The sequence below is a fragment of the Saimiri boliviensis genome, chromosome 7, assembly GCF_048565385.1.
Source record: "Saimiri boliviensis isolate mSaiBol1 chromosome 7, mSaiBol1.pri, whole genome shotgun sequence".
In the NCBI taxonomy this organism is placed as follows: Eukaryota; Metazoa; Chordata; class Mammalia; order Primates; family Cebidae; genus Saimiri; species Saimiri boliviensis.
Window position 1 is genome coordinate 54,498,886 of NC_133455.1, and position 25,102 is coordinate 54,523,987.

The 25,102-nt window shown below is 35.2% G+C and overlaps 1 protein-coding gene across 7 annotated transcripts in view; it reads right to left on the reverse strand.

Moving 5' to 3' along the window:
• The window catches only part of NAV3 (neuron navigator 3), an 850,089-nt gene that overhangs the window by 351,199 nt on the left and 473,788 nt on the right, over nucleotides 1–25,102 (reverse strand). The gene's annotated exons all lie outside the window — the stretch shown is intronic.

Sequence of the window (25,102 nt, forward strand, 5' to 3'; positions counted from 1 at the left end):
TATATAGAGTTCCCAGGAGCAGCAAGAGGGAGAGCTCTGGGCCTCTTGAGTCTGGGCTCAGAATTCTCACACTATCTGTTCCACTGTATTCTATCGCTCAAAGTAAATTCCAAGGCCAGTCCAGATTCAAGATGGAAGTGAATACACTTCTGTAACCCACCTTGATGGAAGGAACTGCAAAGTATTATAGAATTCTTATAATATATCACAATATCATGAAACAGAGATATTTTGAGAAAATAGAAAAATAATATAATACTCTTTAGAGGTATCACGGATTCACTAAGAATAGATTCTGTCAAACTGACGCTCTTTCATTTTGTAAGTGTTAAGTTGAAAGCCAAGAAAACAAAGACTTAGAATTTCAATTTCAGACCATATTTGATTATGATTTTTACTATTTTTGGCAAAAACATTGAAATTTAGGCTGTACAAGGGAATAGTTGGATAACTGTACAAATATTTAAACAATTATAATTTTAAAATGTTGATTAAAAGATCATTCCTCACCTGAACTTTTTATAAGACATGCAAAAGGATGTTAGCCAGCATTTCTAAGGAATAAATGCTTAGACTTAAAATATTTAGATGGTATCCAATCCCATTTAAAGATTTAGAAAAGATTGTAGAGAGAGGTGGTATGATTGATAAGGAAATGAACTTGAAATTAGCATAAATTGATTTAAAAGGATATGTTGTCATCTAGGATAAGTGCCACGAATATTCTGGTGCATTTATTTCTAAATATTTTAACACACACACACACACACACACACACACACACACACACACACAGATTGACTTATCATGATCATATATATAGCTTTATATCCTACCTTCTTCAGTTACCTTTGCATCAAAAACAAAACATAGTCCTGTATCATAAAATTTTCTTAGAAACAAGGTTAATAATGATCAGTAAGTTTTGTACATTCATAAATTAGCTGAAAACATTGGAAGACACTTGCTTGATAATAATCGTGAGTGCAATTTTGGGGATTTACGCAGATAGAATCAAATTCAAATTTAGTATGTAAATACAGTATAAGGCACTGCCAAAAATATGATATGGCTGCTCTAGGTTTAATCAACAAAAACAGGCTGCCTTCCAGTTCTAGAAACTAATGGAACCACAGTCTCCTTGCTGATAAAACATCACGTGGGTTATTGCTTTGTATTAATTTTTAATTTTAATGTTAACTATGTCAGTGACTAATTAGGCTATGTCTGAAAATGAATAATCATGATGATAAAAGGTCTGAAATTTACATAATGTGTGGAATCGTTGAAAGTTTTTACTCAAAGAAGAGGACAAAAAGGTGAGGCTTCTTCATTTTCCTACCAACTAGTATGACTATGAGCTCTGAAAAATGTACACTTATTAACAGACTGCTTCCCAAGTCAACTCTAAGTTCCTTAATTATCCCTGGAACCTTTCCAAGACTTAGAAGTCATAGAGTTCATACAGTATGTGTTGAATAGATAAGTGAACAAAAGACTATATTTGTAAACTAGAACCAGTAAGTGGAAGTAACATAGAGATGATTTTTACCTCAGTTTAAGAAAAATTTATACCTTACGAGATACTAACTCCTGATTTTTACAAGTCTGTCAAACTGAATGTAAATTGTGTACACATGTTAGAGTGAGAAGTTTTACTGCATTCAGAAATCATCTGAGATAAAATCTGACATTAATTTTTTAAAAAATAGATAAGATTATCTCTATTCTGTACAATGACCAATTCTGCCTGTTTTATTAGGTATATTAAAATGTAACTGTCAAATGTATTGCATACACTGAATTTTTACCTCAAATAGTGCTTTTTGCAAAGAATAGTTTTATAACTTTTGAACTGCAGAGTTTCTTAAGCAAGATAATTGGATTATATTAAAATTAAGAATTTTTGTTTCCCAAAAGACATTGTTAAGGAAGGGAAAACACAACCCATGGAGTGGGAAAAGATATTCACAAAGTGCATATCTGACAAAGTATTCATATGCAGAAGATATTGAAAAAAATTTCTATCAACCATTAAGGAAAGAGGCTCACTACTATTAGAAAAACGGGCAGAAAACATGAATGAACACTCTGCAATGTAGGATGTCCAAATGGCCAGTTAAACACAGAAAGGATGATCAATTCCATTAGTTATAAGGATATTGAAACTTAAAACTACAACAAAATCCCACTAAACTGAAAATGCTAAGGATCTGTGGCCTCATAGCAATGGTGATACCTGGGGGTAGAGATGTGGAGCAACCAAATTTGCATTCAGGTTGGTAAGAAAGCAGTCTGGTACAACCACTTTAGAAATGGTGGCAGTAATCATACTCACCAAAGCTGAGTAATAGTCTTGCCTATTACCTAGAAGTTTCACCCCTAGGGATCTACCCAACAGACATTATTGCTTATGTTCACAAAAAGACATGTACAGGAATGTTCACAGTGGCATTATTCAAAAATCCTCAAGCTATAAACTATCCAAATGTCCATATTAAAAACAGAATAAAAAATAAATTGTGAGAGAATTCACATACTGGAATAATATATATCCACGAGAAAAAGCAATCTAAATTGTAATTTTAACTATTAGCTGGAAAAATGTATTCATTTTTTAAAAATTCATGAAACATACTCATATGTGTACTTTATTGGTATGTGTATATTATACATCAATAACAATTTTAAAATATTTTACTAGGCTGTTTTCACAAACTTGTAACACACACGTACTGTTATTCTTCATAAGTATAACAGAATTGATTGATTGATTGATTGAGAGGGACTCTCACTCTGTTGCCCAGGTTGGAGTGCAGTGGCGCAATCTCAGCACACTACAACCTTCACCTCTGGGGTTCAAGTGATTCACCTCAGCCTCCCTCCCAAGTAGCTGGGATTATAGGAGTGTGCCACTATGCTTGGCTAATTTTTGTATACACACACACAGACACACACACAGACACACACACACACACACACAATTTTTTGTATATAATATATATTTGTGTGTGTGTGTGTATATATATATATATAGAGAGAGAGAGAGAGAGATGGAGTCTTGCTCTGTATGTATGTGTATGTATATATATATATATATATATATATATATATATATATATATATAGAGAGAGAGAGAGAGAGAGAGAGAGAGAGAGATGGAGTCTTGCTCTGTCACCCAGGCTAGAGTGCAGTGGTGCAATCTCAGCTCACTGCAACCTCCACCTCCCAGGTTCAAGCAATTCTCCTGCCTCAGCCTCCCAAGAAGCTGGCATTACAGATTCCTACCATGGCACCCAGCTAATTTTTATATTTTTAGTAGAGACAAGATTGATCCACCCACCTCAGCCTCCAAAGTGCTGGAATTACAGGCATGAGTGACCGTTCCTGGCCAATTTTTGTATTTTTTAAATTCTCCCATCTTATTTATTGATACAGGTTAGATGTAACTATCTTAGGGGCACATGTAAGAATTCAATACATTCATACAATCAAATCAGGGTAATTGGAATATCCATCAACCCTATCTATCTTTTTTTTTAGTTTCAATTGTACATATATACATTCTAATACATCAGACTAATTATATATGGCCTTTTTAAAAACTGTAGCACTGTCCCTGACCACATGACCAACTGTTAGCTATTCCATGAATCAATGCAGGGCCTTTGTCCAGAAGGTCTATTTTTTTTTTTTTACTTGCACTTTAGGTTTGGGGGTACATGTGAAGAACATGTAAGATGGTTGCATAGGTACACACATGGCAGTGTGGTTTGCTGCCTTCCTCCCCATCACCTATATCTGGCATTTATCCCCATGATATCCCTCCCCAACTCCCCGCCCCCCGCTGTTCCTCCCCAATTTCCCCCCCATAGACCCCAGTGTGTGATACTTCCCTCACTGTTTCCATGTGTTCTCATTGTTCAACACCCACCTATGAGTGAGAATGGGCAGTGTTTGATTTTTTGTTCTTGTGTCAGTTTGCTGAAAATGATATTTTTAGTAGAGATGGGATTTTGCCATGCTGGCCAGGTTGGTCTCAAACTCCTAATCTCAGGTGATCCACCTGACTCAGCCTCCCAAAGCGCTAGGATTACAGGCATAAGCCACTGTGCCCAGGCAGTATAACAGAATTTTTAGAGTTTTTAAAACCAGTTATCTATTACCACACATGAACTTTATGATGAACAGGCCACATCTATCCCTACGCTCAAAAACTGCCTTTTTTCCCCAAGGGTCATCATTTTATTCATACCTTTATTCGGATTTCCTAAATGAAGCTGTTATTCAATTTCTGCTATTGTAGTCACAGTTCTTACTCCTCCAAGCTAAGTCCATGGGAATTACAAAATAGGCAGTAGCTAGGTCATCTTTCTCATGTTTCTTAGCTCTTTTATGCTTTAGTTCCTTATCTAAAAAGTGAAGATAACGGCAATACACATGAAGGAAAAATGAGAATGCATTTAAGGCACCTCTAAAAGTGTTTGGCAAGTACTACTTAATATTAAGAAATGATAGCCATTATTGTTAGTGGTCTTTCATGAAGTTACAGTAATATAGACATTGAAGCTGGTATTAGAGAATGCTTTAAACATTTTAGGAAAAATTACAATTAGTTATGAATTTTACCATATCATAATATATAAATTCATGATACTTAAGTAGCAGGGAGTATGCATTTTTGATAATAACATAGCATGTTTTAGTTCCTGTTTCTTAGTTGATTTAAAGTTTCCCTATTCATTGAAATAATGACATTTATTATTACAAGAAGACAGAATTCAATCTATAACAAATAATTGCTTGTTTAACATTATTGAAAATATTTTTAAGTTCATTGCGACAAAATAGTCTCAAAAGTTAGGTTTCATTGAGCACAAAAGTGTTGTCCAAATTCAAAATTTAATTTCCAAATTCCAAATTAAAATTTTCTTTATCTATCAAATAAAATATATTGGCTAACTCAGCACATAGTGGCACTATTAACCACAATTCATAGAGTACAAGATATACTACAGAGAACCTGTGATAGTCAGGATAAATAAAGGTTCAAATAGGAACAAAGCAAGGGGATTGAGAATGGAGTATGTCTAAAGATAAGATACAATTTGAATCTCTGAGAAAGAATCAGGTGCTTCCATACCCTTGGGAACAGGATCAGGATCAACAGTTATATTAAAAAATTTCAAGATAGGTTAAAGACCAGGGTGAAAACTGAAAGAATTTATGTTCCACTTCCCATTTGATAGCTGGGGGGATCAGCAGGGGTGCTCCTTGTCAATATAAAATAGCCACAGTAGAAGAAAAATGGTAAGACACAATTAAGTAGATATGGCTTGAGACAGTGTATCTGATATGTACAATCCAGAAGTTTCTATGTGTCCCAGTGGTGGTATGCAGGAATGCTCTGAGGACTAATATTCCAAGAGAGCTGGCATCAGTACAGATGCAGAATATGAAAAATGGTTACCAGCAGAGGGTGTCCACACAGTACTCAAATCCCAAGTCTCACAGCACAATATGTCCCATGACCAGGCTGGATGGGGACAACTTGGCAGAAACCAGCAAGGACCCAGAGGGTAGCAAGAAAACCAGAGAGTTTTTCTCCCTCCATCCACCATTACCCTGAGGACACAAAAACTTCCCTACACACACTGTATCCGTTCATCTGAAGATGTCTTTTTAAAAATGAGAAAGAGAGAATCTACACAGAAAGGGGGAAAATGGCACTGAAAAAAAGTTGACCTTGAAATTTGCTAATCTTTTATTCTAATGAGGCTTTCTCAAACTAAAAGAAAATCGTCTAATTTAGGCTTAGGTTTCCCCCTTAATAACCACCTCCATTGCAACCACTACCAACAGGGAAGGAGATTTGAAAGCAAGAAGAGATATGTTACAGAAAATACTGAGTTATATTCTCTTTCACATCTGAGAAGTGAAATCCTGTCTGAAATCCCTGTAAGTAAAACATATAAATTACAATGCACTTGGCTGATTTACTCTACTACAATGGACTTACGATTACTTAGAGGAAGATCCTATCATACATCACCCTCGACAAGGAAAACTCTATTAACATCCATAAACATGCCCTGGCAATAGAGTTTGGATATTGCTATTGAATAGAAGAATTTCACCAGTTACGTTCTGACGAGGAAATCAAAGAATGCCAAAAACACTTGTAAGTGTTGGAGATGACTCAAACATGTTCTACCTCCTTCTCTAGCACAAGGCTATTGCTGGCTTTCCATAAGAGTATGAGTCTTGAATTTTATGTTAAAGTCATATTTATTTTTCTAAGCAGGTTTTTTAGGGTAACCTGAGCAATAGTTATCAACAAATGGGACCCTTAGGACATGGGCATAGAATTTTATATCCACTTTTTAAAATGCCATGGCTTTGAGACAATCCACTTCAATTTACTGAGTCTTAATTTTAATCATGTAAAAAAAAGGAGATACTTGGGTTAGAAGATCATCCACTCTGTCTTCCAAGTTTAAAAGTCTAAGTTTGATGAAATAGGTTTGGAGACACATGTGGCCACCACTGGATTGGGGTAGCATTGCTCACGGTAGACTTAGTATACGCTGCTAAGGCCGAAATTTTTAAGGTTTGGACTTCGAACCACTGATTCGGGCTGAGGAGTTCTTATCCAAAATTCTTGGGACCTGAAGTGCTTCTAATTTTGAATGTTCTTTTCAGATTTTAGAATCTTTGCATATACATAATTGGGTAGCTTTGGGATGGAAACCAAGTCTAAACAAGAAATTTATTTATGTTTCATATACACTCTGTACATTTAGCCTAAAGGTAATTTTTACAATAAATAATTTTGTGCATGAAACAAAGTTTTGTCTGTGTTTTGAGTACAACGCATCATCTGAAATCAGGTATGGAATTTTCCACTTGCAGTGTCATGTTAGCACCCAAACTATTTCAGATTTTGGAGAATTTCAGATTTTGAAATTTTGGTTTAGGGATACTTGACCTGTACAGAAATAGCATAGCTGGCATTTCTATCCAATAAATCATGAACAGGCTCTAGGATGGCTCTTTTTGAAATATAGACATGAGGCAAATCATGAATCAAAGCAATACAATCATAAAAATAATTTTTTTTTCAACACATATGTTTAAGCCACTACTACATGCAAGACATTGTGTTAGGGAAACTTAAGAGATATACACACTAATCAAATTAGCCTCTCATTAAAGAAATTTTAAATAAACTCAATTAAAGAGTTTAAATGAAATTTAATTTTAATTTTCTTGCCGAAATCTTGAATGATTTCCAAGATTATGGCTATGCTCAGGAAGATTAGTTTCCTAACCATGTCTATGAAGGATTAACCACCAAAATAAAAGAAAACCTCACTATTCTGCAATAATCCCCCAAAGACTCAAAAGCTATGATCTATAAACCTTGGCTGACTTGTAAACACAGCATATAAGTACATATCAAATTGCATGGAATCACACCGAAAATACTGATTTTTTTTGTCCTCACTAAGGAGATTTCTTTTCTTTCACCTGGGTTTGTTCATCCAAAAATAAAGAGTAATAATGAAATTTAAATCATTTAGTTTTCCAGATCCTATGGCAAAGGTAGCATATATCTTGTTCAACAGATAATAAGACAGGTACCTTCTTATCCTGTATGCCACTGCTAGGATGGATGAACTGTTCCAAAGTTTAGTAAACTATGTGCTGCATTAAAAATGATATAAGTACATCATTCAATATTTGTAGTGGAGGACAAAGTTGCTGAGTGTCTCCAACTTGACTATATCCAGCAGAGAAATGGTTTTGATTTATTTGGAGTAAAACACTTGAAATACAATAGAAGGGGAGCAAGAAGTTCTCATGGATTTTTCCCATTAAGCAGTTTTTGGGCAAGCCTTAGAAGTTACTCTGCAGGATGGATCTTACATTCATTCAGTGGCCTACCTTTATAGCTAGTAGCAAAATTCATTGCCTTAACCCAGAGCAGTCTTGTTATTTTAACATGACTGTTTCTATTTATAAAGTTACACAATCCAGTTGGTTCATCCTTCCTCCCTGTCTGAGACACAGTTTACAAAAAGAAACCACAGTCATTACATAAATACATTGCCAGGAAATCCAAGTGTTGTTTTCTGGTGGAAACTAAAAGACCCACACCTTGAGTTATGTCTTACTCATCCTAAATCACATCTTTGTGGCACTTTCTCCTGGCTAAAGAATGTGCTCTGAAGTTTTACTATGTTCATTAGAAGGCCGTCTTTTATATTCTGACTATTCATGTTGTGGTTTTATAGATGTTCTGTAAATAAAAGTCTGCTGTATAATAGGAAGCACCCTCTGCCAAGTCTTTTGGCGAGAGTAGCAACACATCCACAAGAGAATCCAGGTGGCAAGACATGAGAACAAAAGGTTTACACAACAGCATTCAAAAGAAGAAAGTAAAAGACAAGGCAGACATTGGACTCAGATTCTAACTGTCCTGTCAGCTTTATGGCAGCTGCACCAGCTGGATGTTCACACAGGTCAACATTGCGATAGGGTGCTATATATGGGATCTTTCCCCTGAAAACCAAGACAATCTAGAGATGCAGACAATAAACACAGGACTAAGGCATCAGAGATTTCCTTGTAAGTCCTTGAAATATAAAATTTAATCAAAATTTAACTACCATTTGATCAAGGTTACAGAAAAGAAGGAAAAATAGTGGTGTTTGTGATGCCTATACTCTGCATAGCATCTTTGCTCATGCAGAATAAATGAGAAAATATTATGCAGAATTAATTGTAGATAAAGTCAGCAACTGGGGCACTCTCCATTTATTTTTCCTGGAAGGAATTCTTGCCTGTTGAATCCTCTGCACCTTTACTTTCAGTTGGATTTCATCTTCCCACCCTTCTTTTCATTTTCTCAGCTTGATTCACATAGACCATATATAAGAGCTAAACAAAATATGTTTAGTGTCTGAGAGAATTCATTTTCTGCCTGGGATAACTAGACAAAATGTGATGCAATTCCTTCCCTGCATTTAAAATGTTTTGTTATCTTGAGGCAAATTTCCTCAGCCAATAAAAACAGAGAAGGAAAACGGGTGACCTTAAAAAACATATTTTTGAAATCGAAGATTATCACACACAGAAATGCCTCTGATAATTTTGGGTGTAGACAGATGCTCTCTTCCTCTTTGTATTCCCCAAACATTCTGTCAATGGCCTATTGTTAAAGTGTGGACTTTCTCCTAGACCACATCCTGTCTGTCTTACAGAGGAGAAGCATACTGCTGAAGTGAAATGAAAGTCTTGATCTCTGTATGTAGTCTCTGAAGGTATAGAAAAAACAAATTCACTTCAGTACCTCAAGATATCACTATTTTCAACTCAGGGTCCATAAGATTTAGGTTGGAAATTGCCTGATGATGAATTCATGGAACTAAGACATGTTTGTTTTATTGACAAATCAAAGCCTTTTTCATAAAAGGCAAGTGCATTATTTTCATTGCCAACAATGGTTAAAAATGGTAGGGATAAGGAATGAAGAGCAAATGTACATATTTGAACCTCATCGCAAAAATCATTCTTTGGATAACTAAAACTTCCAAAGAAGCTACTTCTAATTTGAATAATTCCTGTTAAAGAAAGGACATATCCCATTAAATCTGAAATAGATAACTGACAGCATGTAACAATGAATCCTTAATTAATCAAGACAATGATATATTTTTAAATTGACAAATATAAAATCTCCAACTACTATAAAATTAGAACTAATTATAAGACTATTATATAAAACTAGAATGAAATCAAAGAGAAAATCAAGGAAATTTGACTCATAATTTGATAATCAGCCATTCCAGTTTGCCCGGGATTGAAGAATTTCTGAAACAAGAGACTTTGAGCACTAAATTCAGGACAGTCTGAAGATAACCAGTACAGTTGGTCATCCTCTGTGATAACTCATTTCTTCATCCAACATTTTCTTATTCATTCTTCAAGAGATTTTTCTGTTAGAATTATCTTCCTGTATATGTCACCCTCACTATTTCTAAATATCTTGGGTTCATTCATTAAGCAAAGACAAAATGGATTAACTTTCAGGGAATTAACTTTCTGACAGTGGATTATCTGAGATTTCATACCTAAAGCAGTAAATGCGAAATCTGAATCTCTATTACTAGATTTTAATGGAAGAGGGTCTGACATTACAGGAACTCTATCATTTAGTATTGGATGTATTTTTGGTGCTTATCTCTTCAGCTACACAAATCTATCCCTTTCCTCCCCAATCTTCATTTAACCAGAATTGGGGAACGGGCTCAAAGGTCAGTAATCCTTATGCGCTTTTTGGAGTACACTGCATTTTAAAGCTAGTATTTTTGTATATTTAATGTTTGAAGAATTAGCTTCATCAAACCTAATGACAAAATGAAAAATAGCAAACCTCTAAGAGATATCAACTAATATATAAAACTTCAATGGATGAGAAAATTTCTATCTATTCTACATTATTTTTTAAAATTTACTTAAATATAGGATGAAAAATCATTCAATAATGGTGAAGCAAAGCAAAGTGATTTGTAGATATGCTTCTTCCACCAATAAAATAAATAAAGTACTTGGGTTCTTTTAAGTGCTGCAGCAAAAAACCTGAAATAAAGTCATTCAGTATTAGGATGTTATAGGTTCTTAGTCAAAGTCTAAGAGCAAGTGGCCCTCTCTTCTAAAGACAGTGCCAGACTGCATTGAGCCTGAATCTAAGCACAAACACATCTGAGCTCTAACTCATAAATCACTACTAAGATTGTTTTTCTTCAAAACAAGACTGCCTGAATTTGGGAATTGTATTTGTATTCCACAAGATTCATTTTATTAAAGTAGATGGAGCCAGGATCTATTTAATATCACATATATATACATATATATATACACACACATATGCATATTTATATAAACTATATGTAAATGTTTCTTAGTCTATGATTATTGATATTCTTAAAAAAGAATAGCCTGTGCTACAAATTATATGTTTGTAGGTCTCATCTGCTTCCAAAAAAGACAGGTAATGGCTTAACGTTATTATGATTCTATAACACTATGCTTTTATTTCTGACTAGAGTTAGGTGAGGTTGCTATTCTTGTCCTAATCCTAAAGTCAAGAAAATTGAGTAATAACATGCAAGATTATACAGTTGGAGTAAAGAACTCCAATTCAGGTCATCTGACTAGAAGTTTAGTCATTTCATATTAACTACTGCTGCTGTAATGTTGTATGCAACGTATACTTTATATATTTAGATTACATGATGATTAAGCATGTACATGGATCATAGGTAGGTATATGTGTCTATACACCTACTTATAATAGGTAGGTATATGTGTCTATATACCTACCTATGATCTATGCACATGCCACTGAGACCTAGGGTTTATCTGTTATAGAAGTTAGCATTAACTTAACTAGTGCAATGCCATTTTGATTGTATATAAAATTTGCTTGGTCACATTTTATTGTGAAAAATTTTGAACACATTTTTTCATTCTGCCCAATGAAAAAATATTTAATAGAACCATTAAAATACAAATTTAAAATAAATCCATATAGAATAGAGAAACAAGGGGAGAAAGCAATAGCTAAAATCTGCAATAAAAATGTTACTGAGATGTATCATCTCTATGAGAAAAAATCTATTGCACCCCTAGAAATAGGTAAAGTTGAGAATCTCCTGAGCAAATATTAGCTTATGCTTTGGGCATTGCTATGGTCTGAATGTGGTCCTTCAAATTCATGTGCTGAAACTTAATCACCAATGTGTTAGATTTGAGAAGTTGGGCCTTCAAGTGGTGACTGAGTTATGAGAATGGAGCCCTCATGAATGGGAATAAGGCCCCTGTAAAAGGGCTTGAAAGAGTGGGTTCACTCTTTTGGTCTTCTGCTGTGTGAAGACATTGCGTTTCTCCCCTGTGGACAATGGAGAAACAAGGTGCCATTTTGGAAACAGAGAGTTAGACCTTACTAGACACCATAGGTGCCATCACCTTCATCTTAGACATTCCAGCATCCAGAACTGCATGAAATAAATTTCTCTGGTTCATAAATTACCCAGTCTATAGTATTTCATCATGGCAGCACAAATGCACTGATTAAAGCAACATCACTCACTTAATCTTAATGTATCCACAGCTCAGCAGCTCAGATCCAAGTGTGTAGAGGACTCCCTAGCCATTGTACACAATTCCAAAGCAAAATTTGTATGTATTGGCCTTTTCTCTAGTTTTATCCATTTTTAGTGTTCTTTTCTTCTTATAATCCCATTTTATTTGCATATGTTTTGTAATCTTATATATTATGTATTTTTTTAATTCTTCTAAATCTTTTTATCAAACAAGACAGGGTCTAAACTAGTTGTAAACTGGGGCAAGGTCCTCTACTCTTTATGAGACGTTTGGCATTGGCATTGTCTGCATATATTTTTAATTGTCACAATTAGAGAGTAGAAACCTGTTCTAAATAAAACAATTATATCCAAACCTATAATAAAAGCCATGATAGTTGAAAATCTTCATTATAATCATTTGTGACTTCTAGGTCATATTAAACAGGAATTTAAAATTGCAAAAATGAATATAAATCCTAAAAAGAATCCTAGTTTTTCTAAGCATATTTTCCATAATGCCTATAAGATAAACACACACACACACATACACACACACACACACACACACACACACACACACACACTGATTAACAAAGACAAGGAAAGTTACCTAGGGACCACAGTGCAGATCTGGAAGTGGTAACTGAAAGGTTTTACATTTACTGAAATGCAGTCTTTTTGTATAATACAATAGGTCTAGCTGGAATCCATAGAAAATAGCTGAGAACATATTGTTGGAGATAATAATAAACCTTGTAATGGACGAAGGCAACACACAAGTGTGGATATCAAAAAGCCAGCCAAAGGAAGGAAGAAACAGCTATAAAAAGTAGATGGTTTGAAAAGAAAAGAAATGTGAAACAGAATCCAAATAATATATGGGTCAAAATAATAACATAAAAAGTTCTGGCAAAAATATCACTCCGTAGAAATTCAATAAATTGTCCAAAAAAGACACAGCAAGATCATATGAAAGATGTGAGCATTCAGGGACAATAAAGGGAAATATATAATCTGTATATTTTTAAGAGTCTAAAAAGTAACAATTTTACTTGATCCAAGCTGAAGCTAAACAGTGAACCCTGTTAAAGAGAAGGAGAAACCTGGAGACAGTCTTATATCACAACTAAATCTACAGACAAATTACCTTAGAAATTCATCTTGCATTTGAAGAGGTTGCTTTCTATAATATTCTTTATATGTGCTTACCATGCTCTGAAAGGACTGTAATATGATTTTCTTCTTTTGATGCTGAGTTTTCCAATCACCCAGTCATACATTCCCACTCAGTGCCCCTTGGAACCAATTTGCAATGAGCTGACAGCAGTTTCACAGTATCTCCAAGCCGAAAGAGAGGACATTCCCTTACACAACTATGCAGTCACCTATTGCATCATCTAAAATCCTGCAAATGCCTCCTTCTTGCTTTAAAGACACTTGACTTCACCTGATTTGCTAAATTTCTCTTCTAGAATTTAGATCTCACATTGTCTTGGCCTTTCTGGTTCCCAACTCTGATGGAGAGTTTCCAGGTCCAGCAAGAAAAGAACACTAACAACAAAGTACCAAAGCAAGTAGAAGCAAGGGTCCAGGACCAAGAGAGAGACCTGCTTCCAGGATATGAGACTGGATAAGCAGGATGGAAGAGGAGAAATTAAAAATAGCCAGAAAGATCCCGAGGTCGGAAACAGCCAGAGGAGTCTGAAGACCATAGTGAGCTTTTTATATGATATTTGTGTATACATGGACCTGGTCTACTTTTAACAGCTGTGTTAATTGCAAAATCTTTATTTAGTAACTTAAGAATCATCATGGTTCTTATCTTATTCAGTGTTTTGCTTTTAAAGATGTATCCCTGTAATTCTGGACAACTTATTGACAATCTGAGCACCTTAGGCTATTTTTTTAAAAGGTGAGTTTTTGTTTAATCTTGAACATGTGGCTACTTAGCCGGTTTCTGGCTAACTAACTAAACACTGGCTAATAGTTTACCAAACTATCTCCCTTAATTTCTGGGTACACAGTTACACTATATTTCCTAGTCTCTTTTGCAATTAGGTATTATCATCTGATTGAGTTCTGACCAATGGAATAGAATGAAAGTGATATGTGGAATTCTCAAGCCTCTTAGGCAATTCTCCATTTTCTCTATTTCACTGATGGCTGGCTAGAGGTGAGATGATGACACTATAAGCTGGAGAGAACCTGGTTTCTTTGTTACTATATCTATGTGTCAGCAACCATTTTCTATAAATGGCCAGATAGTAAATATTTTAGTCTTTGCAGTCCATGTCTTTTCTATTGTGAATCCTGATCTCTGCCATTACAGGATATAAGCAGCCACAGGCAACACATAAACCAGTGTCAGGGCTGGGTTCTAACAAGATTTTATTTAGGAAAATGAGCACCAGGCCAGATTTCGCCTATGGGTCAGAGTTTGTTAACCCCTAACTATTTGGGACCATTTAAAAAGTGAAGAATAAATTTCTATTGTGTTAAGCCACTGAGACCTAGGGTTTATCTGTTATAGAAGTTAGCATGACCTTAACTAGTGCAATGCCATTTTGATTGTATATAAAATTTGCTTGGTCACATTTTATTATGAAAAATTGTGAACCTGCCCACCCCAAGTTTTCAGTTTTACAAAGAAGTCTATACAATATCAAATACAGCAAAAAGAAGAGATAGCCCATAGTTTTAATTCATTTGTTTTTGCTTTTCATTTATGGAGATAGCATCATGCTGTTATACTGGGGAAATGTTCCATTTTTACATGACTCTTTCATCTGGTAACTTTTTTCCAGGCAGAATTGCAACACATTTTAACAAATAATTCTATGGTTTGCATTGGGGAAGTCCTGCCATGTAACCAATTAATGAACTCTACCACAGATACTTAATTTCTCTATTGGTCCCAGGGACTAGTAACCCAAAGGAAAACAATTCTTAAAGCAAAAATGAAGTAACAGTGGGATTTAGAGAAGAAAGAGTTCCAAGTGAAATTTGTCAAAGATTAGTTCAGTGCTCCTAGTTAGGATTTATTATTTCCTTTGTTTTTCTATTACGTGACTCAGTATCCACAAAGACAGAAGAATAACATGATTTTGACTATTGGTTGTCTATACATTGTTGTGAGGAAACATCAGAGAGGGAGACTTGGAGAGTAAGGACAGGGAAGTGAATAACCAAATTTCACTACTGGGCATTGTCAAATTCAAATAGTACATGTTATATTAGGCAAGTGGTCAGAGTGGGATGCAGTCATTAATTTGTTGAATGCATTCATCCCCGTCAAAAAGGAAGATCAGAAAGAGTTTGCCATTCACTTGGCATGGACGACAGCATACATTTATAGTCTTGCCCAAGCACGATATTAATTCTCCTGTTCTCTGTCCTTCTGAAGGAAGCTGGATGATAGGGACTTTCCCCTGAACATCACATTGGTTCCGTGATATCTGATTACATCATGCTAGCTGGACTGGATGAGCAGGAAGTGGCAGGCTGGGAAGTGAAATAGACCTAGACTGGAATTCCAACTCCACCCTAGCATCCTTCTGAGATCAGTTGCTACAGCTGTTTGATTGGAATCATAGCTTGGGTATAGCTTTCAACACGTGGTAGGTACTCAAAAAGTGTTAGGAATAATCCTTAGTTTTAACTACTACTTGCTACTAAGTTCACACTAATTAGCACTTCCAACTAAACTGTACATTTTTGTGTGTGTGAAGAAAATGTATTTATCTTTTAAGACAAAGAATTTTCGGATTGTTGATAAATAGTAACTTAATCCAAACATCTATAGCTTCTTTTACAGGACTTGTACCTCTTCCATTGCTCTTGAGCTTCAAACTTTAGTCAGAACTTTGCTCTTTCACACTCTCCTCATTGGCATTTTGAAAACGCTTCCCATTTACTGGCTCTTTATATGTTTTTTGTTGTTGTTGTCAGCTTTCACAATATGAACTTAGTCATATCACTTTGATATTTAGCATACTTCTTCCATTCTGTACAGAATAAATCCTAACTCTTTACAATGCATTTAATGCCCATCTTCTCACTACCTTAAATTAGCCTACTTTCTCTTGCTTGCATCCTATATCCTAAGATTGGTGAGTAATCTGTAGGTTTATAAACACAACACCCTATTCCAAAGCCTGGTAAATGCTATTCCATATGAAATACTCTTTTTTTCCATATTTACTTGACTAAATCAAATTCTTTTTTTTTTTTTTTTTTTTTTAAGACAGATTCTTGGTCTATCCCCTAGGCTGGAGTACAATGGTACCATCTTGGTTCACTGCAACCTCCACCGCCCAGGTTCAAGTGATTCTCATGCCTTAGCCTCCTGAGTAGCTGGGATGACAGGTTTTTCCCACCAAGCCTGGCTAATTTATATATTTTTAGTAGCGATGGGGTTTCATCATGTTAGCCAGGCTGGTCTCAAACTCCTGATCTCAAGTGATTGGCCTGCCTCAGCCTCTCAAAGTGCTTGGATTACAGGTATGAGCCACCGTGCCTGGGCTTCAAGACATGTTTGAAATGTTACTTTTCCCATCTATGGAGAAATAATCACTGCTTCTTCTATTCTACTATTAATTCTTAATTTTATTAATTTTATATGAAAATATCAGATACTTTCATATTATAATAATAGTGAATAATAAATGTTGAACACCAACTATACTAGTCCCTCTACTGACATACAGTTTATATCCAATGTCTCTTTTAATCTTCACAAAAATTCTACATGTTTGTTTACATTATTATCCTCATTTTAAAGAGGAAGAAAATGAGACTTACATATTAATTGACTTGCTAAAGTCATTTTGCTAGTAAATACTGGAATATTCCCAAAGTCAAATTTTTCCAAAAGTCAGAGATCACGAAAAGTAAAGCAAATGCAAAACTTGATACAGTGACCATGAACACAAACTACATTTTCAAGAAATGTCTCTGTGAAATAGGAAATAAGGAACAATTGAAATATGGGGAAGAAAATGATTATTGTTGTTGTTATTATGATTTAAATTAGTAAAGACCAAAATATTATTGGAAGCTGATTCTAAAGCAGCATTTCTCAGCTGTGTTTGATTTTGCCACTGGTTCTTGGTGGATAGAGGTAGGCGTACTGCCAAATATCCTATGCTGCTCACAACAGGTCCCATCCCTATGCCCAAAACAGAGTTATCGGTTATAAGTGTCACTGGTGAAAAAGCTGAAATATCCTGGTCCAGTGATCCATTGGGGATAAAGACACTGACAATATGAGAAATGGGATAACCGATGGGACAAAATCAGGAAGAAAAGAGAAAGGGAGGAGATAAAATGTTACTCTTAGAAAAGTTTTGTAAGTTACTTTATCCTCATTTCATTTTTTACAGATACAGAGATTGAACTACAGAGAGTTTAAATGATTTATGCTTAAACTATTGTACAATTTAATTCAAAATTAGAGCTCCTAACACAATGCTCTTCTAATTATGCCACTTAATCTTTCAAGTTCAAAATTGGCTATGGATAACTGTGGGTGATTTGATAGCAGAAAAAACAAAAATGTAGCAATTATTTTACCTGAAAGTTAGTGATGTATTTATTGGCTTTATGTTTGTATAAACAATATATTTAGTGTCTTAGTGTTTATTAAAGGAAAGAAAGATGGCGACGATACAAGAAAAAAAGAAATGAAGAAGAATGTGTTCATTAAATTGGCATCAAATATACACAAAATATTGAAACTTTCAAAAACATTTAAAAGTATGAAATTTTCAGTAACATTTAATCAAGTACTCAGTGTCAAAAATTTTAATAAATTTTAGTTCAAAGCATGAAATGTAACTCTATAAAGACACTGTAAAACATGAACAAAAATAATAGACAATAATATTGATGGTCACATTTCTACCAATTATTACTCAAGAGCAATGAATGTATAATAATGAAACAGTGAGCCTTCTGCCAGTAAAGAAAATGTTAAAATTCCAGCTTTATTTCAACCTTCTCTGACCGTTGCTACCACAAAAGCAAAAACAATTAAAATGACCGTAACAGTTTAACAGTGATACCTGGAGAGTTATAACTAGAAAAAGAAAGAATCATATTTCTTTAAATACAAATAACTAAATGTGCAAGCACAGCAGAAACACACAAAGAAGGCGGAATCATCTAGAGACCCGAGAGCTGACCTATGCAGCTGCAGGCCTGGCCAGCTCTGGAAATGCTACCATGTGAGCAAGCCAACAGGAGCATCGACAGTCCTCAGCAATCAGACAACTTCTCCAAGAAGGAAACAGCTGGAGGCCAGAGCCATGATCTACTTTATTGACATCTGCTGCTATATTTCTATCATGGGGTTCCTTGTATTTATTTCTATTATTCAAACAATTCAGTAGAGACCATGTGTCAACTTAATTGTCTTCTGATAATTCTAGGCACTTCACACAGCCACTGATTGATTTACAATTCATCAACAATGTTAATTTACTACCTCAAACAAACCCTACTATTCTACATAAAAATTAAGTCAATCAAGAGTCCTGTTTCCCTTCCCCTAACCCCGGGAGAAGTATTTATTATTGCAATGTAGTTTATTGGTTAAGAATAATGTCTTCTGTAATCATATAGCCTTAGTTTGAATCTGTATTCTACCACACTCTAGCATTGAGATACTGGCAAGTAACTTAACCTCTCTAAGCTGCAGTTTCTCCATCTGTAAAATGGGAAGAATAATAATGCCTATGTCATAAGGCTGTTGTGAGGACTGAATGGAATACTCTATGAAGTGTTTGGCCCAGTACCTGACGTATAGCCCGTCTCTAAACATTAGTTAATATTAGACCCTCTCTGCAATGATTTATCCTAAATATCATTAACAGTGTCATTTGGTCTCATTCTTACATAAGATCTTTCTCCATTGTCTACCTGCTGTTTTCCATAAATACTATGCTTAATTTATAGTGGTTTACTTTCCTTTTGAGGATAAGTTATGTAAACTTTTCAAAATTAGAGCTCCTAATACAATGTTCTTTTAATTATGTCACTTAATCTTTCAAGTTCAAAATTGACTATGGATAATTGTTGGTGATTTGATAGCATAAACACCAAACATGTAGCAATTATTTTGCCTGAAAATTGATGACATATCTATTGGCTTTATGTTTCTATAAACAATATATTTAATGTCTTAGTGCTTATTAAAGGAAAGAAAGATAGATATGATACAAGCAAAAAAGAAATTAAGAAGAATGAATGTGTTCGGCAAACTGGCATCAAATGTACACAAAATATTGAAGCTTTCAAAAAAATTAAAAAGTATGAAATGTAAACTTTTCCTCAAAAGTGTTTTCTCTGTCTACATCTGATGTCCTATCTGCTCATTAAATTCCAAAATTTCAGTCTTTACTGAATGTTTCATTTAAATAGGATTTCTCTCAGCCCTAAAATTCTACAAAATAATTGCCCACATTAGCAATACTATTTATACAATACATTTGCTTAACGATATTATTATTTATGTTTATTTTCTTTTTTTAAAATCTTCTGTTTCCAAAGCATTAGTACCAGCCCTGTGTCAACACAATATTAAGAAATAATTCCTACCATGCTTGCCTTTAACTAGCAAATGGGAAAATTAAATAAGCATACTTTCTACCATGGACATAAATGCCTCTACTCCTTCAAGAATCTTCTTTGGGTCTCTCCAAGCGGATGCAATCTCTCCATCCTTTTAGCATTCACAGCAATTTGTCTATACTTTTATTTGACTTTCGAAATAATTTTAAATAGTGGGTAAGATTTGGATGATAGGGTAAATCTAGAAAAAATATTGCTGTTATATCATTAAGAGAAAGTATAAAGTAACATAGAAAAAAGCCTTCCTATGAACAAATCTGAATTCAAATTATGGATTTGGTTACTACTTAACTGTCTGATCCTATGCATGACTCCTACTCTGATACTCAGTTTATTTCTCTGTAAATGTAGATTTTAATACTTTCTTTTAAATAGTCTCAGAGTAAAGTAAAAAATTTCTATAAAATACAAGGCTGGTCCACAAAAAATAATTGCTTTCTATAATAATGTAAAACAGAATCTTGAGTTTGCATAAGTAATCTGAGAGGGGAGGAATGAGTGAGCCCAAGAATAGAAATAGTTGGAAATGAAAATAGGAGTAAAAGAAAGGTGGCAGATCAAGTTGGAAGGAGACTGGGGATTGAGAAGTAAAAGCCAGGGAGTTCTCTGCAGCAGCATGGCCAAGAAACTTTCATGAACAGGGATGTCTAATGCTTAATTGGATGTTGTTTGCTGAGCTGTGACAAAATAGAACACTCTTTCTTAATCTTAACCTCCAGAATATTAAGTAAAGGTTTCAAGGCAAAGTGACTCTGTTCTTCATTTGGGTGTATGCCCAGGAATAATGGAAAAACAAATCCATATGAGAGAGATTAGAAAATTTGAGATAAGAAAGAAATCAGAAAAAGATATAGCTAAGAAAAACAAAAGCCCTTGAAATATTGTAGAAGATTTTCCAACTGCATATGACATAGAGTCTGGAACTAGTATTATTTATTTGTTAAAGGAAAGTGGGACTAAACATTCTGAAGAAATTGGGACACCCAGGAAGAAGGCATCTGGGATGCAGTTTCTAGATGGAGCTATGATAGAAACAGAGAAAGTGACAATTGGGAGGCAAGAACGCCTGAATGAAGACATTATAAGATATGAGAAGCAAATAAATTGTTTTCTTAAGCAGGATGGTGAATGTGTTGCATGGATGCAGGTGGAGAGACACAGAGGAGAGGATACCAATCTAGAGTCATTGAATTAATTGATAGAAAACTTTAAAAGGCCACCAAAGGATGGGAAAGTGCAGAAGAAGATAAACCCAAGCTATAATACAGAAGTAAAATTTCCAATTTCTAGCAAATTATGGGATGTAAAATGATGATGTACTTCACCAGATGTTAGTATAGGAATCCAGGATTAGATGACTGGAATGATGGCATTTGCACTAATTGAAACAATAGGTGAAGGGAGCAACAACTGAACACACATTTCTGACACTGTCCTATGTAAACTTGTTCTCTCAAACCAGATCATGAAACTGTTTCGTACAAGGACTAGCAGAGTACCCCATATAAATGTTTTTTAATGGCAGTCATCTATTGTGGGTACTATCCATGGTGCCTTTTTTTAGAAATTGTAGAAATTGAACCCATAATTTTTAGCTGAGCACATCGCTGCCTAGAACAAATACTACATTTTCCAGTCTCCATTGCAGCAAGGTAAGGCCTTGGAACTATAACTAGGCCAATGTGGAAGAATATTTAATAAAACAGGGTGTATCTTTTAAATTGAGTGGAGCTCAATTATCTACTCAAGACTATGAGCTGGGCCTGGCGTGGTGGCTCACACCTGTAATCCTATCACTTTTGGAGGCTGAGGCAGGCAGATCATGAAGTCAAGAGATTGGGACCATCCCGGCCAACATGGTGAAACCCCATCTCTACTAAAAATACAAAAATTAGCTGAGCGTGGCAGTGCATGTCTATAGTCCAGCTACTTAGGAGGCTGAGTCAGAAGAATCGCCTTAACCCAGGAGGCAGAGGTTACAGTGAGCCGAGATCACGCCACTGCACTCCAACCTGGCAACAGAGTAAAACTCCATCTCAAAAAAAAAAAAAAAAAAAAAAAAAAAAAATGACTGAGGTATAAGCTACAAATGGATAATGGCAACCAAAATAGAGCCTCGTTCCCGGACAACTTCCTGAAATCTCCCTACCAGCCACAGATGGACTGCTCAACTCCAGGTTTTCTTTATATGAAAATGAAACACACTTCTATCTTCTTTATGCTATTGTTGTGTTGACTTTTCTGCTTTTGCAGCCAAGTCTAATTCTCTCTAATATAACTACCTTGAACATTTTTGCTATTTACTTCAGTTCTGGTTTTGTTTTCAAAAGTAAAAATAACTCCAAATACGCTTCTTTTTAACATTTAGAAATATTCTGAACTGCTGACCAGGCAGTCTTTACATTTGTTTGAAAACATTTTTAATCTGATAAGTGGCATGGTAAAAACATCCCTATAAACACAACTTTGCTTACCACAGAGGCTTATTGGGATATCGGATGCTTGATTAATATGTTTGCTAACCAAAGAGATCAACCAAAATTATATTGAAAACAGTGCTTATAGTGCTCAAGTCCTAAGCCAAGGGCATTTAGCAAACTGAAAGTTTCACTAAAACTGCAGAAAAGAGCAATGGTCAGCAGAGAAAATGTGTCTCTCTCTCTTCTTTCCATTGAATCCATACAGACTTGTGGATACACAGAACATTAGAATACATTTGCATGGCATTTCTTTTAATTATTTGCCAAAAGCTAACAGTTTTAGTCTTTTGTTGATCATTTAAATTTCCCTGCTTTTTATTCTTTAGTGTTCACATTGGACTGAGAACTATAAACCCTCGAAAAGTGCTTCCTTTTACCTGATTTTCTCACATGGACAATGCTTTGTTAGACATAGAACTCCACAAATCGTCTATTCCCAAACCCTTTTTTCATAGATAAAATTGATATGGGAAGGGGGCAGGGAAGTGCTGGGTAGAGAAAGATGGGGTCCCTGGCTAGGGCTCCACCCCTGGGCCTGTGCCCACAGACCTAGTGAGGACAGGTATTTCTGTTTTGTTGCATTTTCTTTTTTCTGGTATACCAAGGCAGGAACCCAAGATACAGAAAGCCCTCTGTCCTTGACATAAAGCAGAGGGTCTAATTAAGCAGATTAACGCAATCCACCTTCAGACTGCAAAACTAAATGAACACACTGTAACACGTGCCCACTAGAGCTTCGGGAGCTGTAAACACTCAACCGTAGATGCTGTTGTGGGGTTGAAGCCCCACAACCTGCCCATCTGCATGCTCCCCCTAGAGCTTTCAGCATCAGGGCACTGAAGAAGCAAGCCACTCCCAATGTCACATGCCCTATGAGGGTGACAAGGGAACATTTCCCATTTCAAAATGGTCAAAAAAGATGAGCAAACTTAACTAAATCTTTCTCAAAATAACTGTTTATTCATTCATTGATTCATTAATTCCTGTATTCATTCATCCAACTACTCTTTTTTTTTTCCAGAATACTTCTATGAATTTTTTTTTCTTTCTTTTTTTTTTTATTGCATTTTAGGTTTGGGGGTACATGTGAAGAACATGCAAGATTGTTGCATAGGTACACACATGGCAGTGTAGTTTGCTGCCTTCCTTCCCCTCACCTGTATCTGTCATTTCTCCCCATGCTACCTCTTCCCACCTCCCCACCTCCCCGTCCCTCCCCCATTTCCCCCCAAAGGACCCCAGCGTGTAGTGCTCCCCTCCCTGTGTCCATGTGTTCTCATTGCTCAACACCCGCATATGAGTGAGAACATGCGGTGTTTGATTTTTTGCTCTTGTGTCAGTTTGCTGAGAATGATGGTTTCCAGGTTCATCCATACTCTTTAATTCTTATTAGGCATAAAGCACTGCAGAAGGAGAGAGCTATAATACAGAATAGGACACGAGACCTGCCTTCTATACATTTTCAACTTAGTGAAGATGCCAAGAAATTATCCAGATAATTAAAAGAAATTATTCAGATAATTAAAATACACAAGCATTTCTACAAAGAATCCGGAAAGAGGAATGGAGGAGAAGAATAGCTGAGCGAAGACTTTATGAATCAAGTTGCATCTGGGATGAAGCTTAAAGGATCTGAACAGGTGACAGTGGAACAGGTGCTGCAGAGAAAGGAGTGGCTTTCTTTTTCAATTCTAGATAGTGATTTTTATACGAAGGCTTTTTCCTTAAATTATTTTAAATTAACATTTGGATAGCAGAATAAAAGCAAAATATTTCCTAAGAAGCCAGGGATGAGACAGACTTTGGAAAGCTTGGCCTAATGGTTAATGCTGCATTAAAAAGTGATGCTTAGTAGAATGATGGTTACCAGAGGCTGGAAAAGGTGGTGGCGAGGGGGTTCGGGGGGAGTGTGGGTGGTTATGGGTACAAAAATAAGTTAGGGAGAATGAATAAGACCTAGTATTTGATAGCACACAGGATGACTGTTGTCAACAATAATTTATTCTACATTTTAAAGTAACCAAAAGAATTTATATTTGGAATGTTTGCAACACAAATAAATGATAAACGCTTGAGGCAATGGATACCCCATTTACCCTGATGTGGTTATTACACATTGTATGCCTGTATCAGAATATCTCATGAACATCATAAATATACACCTAATGTGTACCAATAAAAATAAAAATAAATTAAATTAAAATGATGCTTATCAAGGTACAAATGTATCCCCACCAAGTTCAGCAGCTGCAGGCCCATGCTAGCATTCAGTGACTGGGGAAAACTGCTGTAGTATGCTTTAGAAACCATGTGCTATGAGCAACTATTCACAAAGTATCAGAAATTAAATGACTAAAAAATATATCAGTAATAAGTAAAAGAGTAGGATTTCAGTTTACAAGTGAAAATCAAGACAGAGGTACAGTATCAAGGAAAATAAAATTTCATTTTCCTTCATATTGTAATGAATTAAGCAGCCTAGAATATAAACATTCAAACAAATTGTTTGAAATGCAAATGACATTTAAAGAAAAGTCATGGTGTCTACATGGATTATTACAAATAAATCTCTTTTCAAAAGTACCTATTTTCATATATTGCAGTATATATACATTTCATACTTACATTGCAGTATGTAAGAAAATAGTTTCTCTTTTTCTCACATTTGTGCTTGAGTATGATTTTTAGTAATAGAACAATATCTGGAACTAACTAGGCATTCATTAATAAGTAGTACTAAGTAATGACAACATATGCATATTCAGAAAATTTTGATCATGACTTTTACAACTCTAAGAATACGGTTTTTACATAGTGAAATGTTAAGCTTTTCAGCCATTC